This window comes from Elephantulus edwardii, unplaced genomic scaffold (genome assembly GCF_000299155.1).
Source record: "Elephantulus edwardii isolate Elephantulus edwardi_28Jun2011 unplaced genomic scaffold, EleEdw1.0 scaffold00314, whole genome shotgun sequence".
In the NCBI taxonomy this organism is placed as follows: domain Eukaryota; kingdom Metazoa; phylum Chordata; class Mammalia; order Macroscelidea; family Macroscelididae; genus Elephantulus; species Elephantulus edwardii.
The window spans coordinates 979,491-981,161 of NW_006400064.1; positions in this window are offsets into that span (position 1 = coordinate 979,491).

A 1,671-nucleotide genomic window follows, 5' to 3' on the forward strand; every position below is an offset into this window, starting at 1 on the left:
CTGCCTCTTGGTCCAAGTATAGGTTTCGCATTAGCACAATTAAAAGTTCTGGGATTCCCACTATTCTCAGAGTCAGCCACAGTTTGTTATGATCCACACAGTCAAACGCCTTTGCATAATCAATGAAACACAGTATTCCCTGCTTTCAGCTAAGATCCATCTAACATCAGCAGCAATATCCCTAGTACCACAACTGCCATGGGCTGCTCCAGTCGGGAGGGGCTTATAAGCTTATAAGTCTTACAAGCTTATAAGCTTATAAGTCTAGGGTCTCAAAGAGGGAACACGAAGGTGGGTAGAAGTTCAGCGAAGGGACGATGAAAGAACACAAGACAATCAGTCAAGTGATCTTGATGATTTTAATTCTAAGTCATTCTCATTCTCATTCTTTTTCTTCCTTCTTTCCCTCTTATTGCATTTAACATGATACATTTATATTCCATTTTTACAATTAGGTGCTTAATCAACAGCCAGAAAAACAACAAAAGTTAGAATAAAATTTACATTATTTTCTTGAACATAGCTATTCTTTATGGTCACGGTTCCTTGGTAACTGGAGAGCTTGGTAGACAATGTTTTTTTCCTTAAACATTTTCTTTTTTAAACCTGTTTTCAAACTTGTTTTCCAACTTGTTTGGGTTATAAAGTTACAAAGCAAAAAAGTTACATTTTAAATTTAAGCTGATAACATTTTACATTTTTAATTGAATTTACAATATTATTTATTTCCATTCAAAAGACAACACTTTTACACTTTCCATCATTCCAGGGGTGATCACTATCTTAATTAGGGGGCTTAGGTTCATACAAAGGATGTTTTGGGTCATAATATTGCCTAAATTCATCATCCCAATCTCATGTTTCATGATTTATTTTACCACTTATACCTTTCATAACATCTTCCCTCTGGTCACTTTCAAACCTTTTGAAAAACATATCCCAAGACACAAAACTATCAGGGTGTTTTGCATTAAATTAATCATATTTTCCAGTATATAGAAGAGGTTTATTTGTAGGCTTTGTAATTCTGTAAGGGCCTCTCCCAATAGGGGGCTGCCACAAACAACCATTACCTAATAGATAAACAATTCTTCCACCTGATGTTCTCATGGTGGGGGGCAAGGGTTTGGTTTTATTCTTTGAAGGAGTTTTTATAAGCCCTAGAAATCTAGGAATCTCTGGGATTCTAGAAATCTTTGCGATTTCCACCATTAATTCTTTTTGTTATAATGCATCCATGAATTCCCCTAAAATCATATTATTCTTGAGAAGTTTAGTAATGCTAAAAGAACCAGAGGTAATGTTTGCGTATTAAAGTCATCACCTCCATTTAGTTCTTTCCTGGAAACATTTAACAAACTTTTAGTGAAAACACTTTGTGTAAAGAACACAGCTTTCCCCCCCTGTCCCACATAGAAAACACAAAGAGACAATAGAAGAGAAATTACAGAAAGGCCAAGAACAATCATGGAGAAAGCACACATTCCGAGAGGCTGACTTCCTTGAAGTTTTTGCCTCAATCAGGTGATTTTGTCACGCAGACTCCCTTGGAGTTGGTGTGGCACACCACCCCTTCTAAGCCCAGCCTGGACTTCTGGCAATTCTCTGCTGATGTGCTGTTCTAGTCGTTTTTGGATAATCTTGCTTGCATGTGAAATCAATGATATTGTT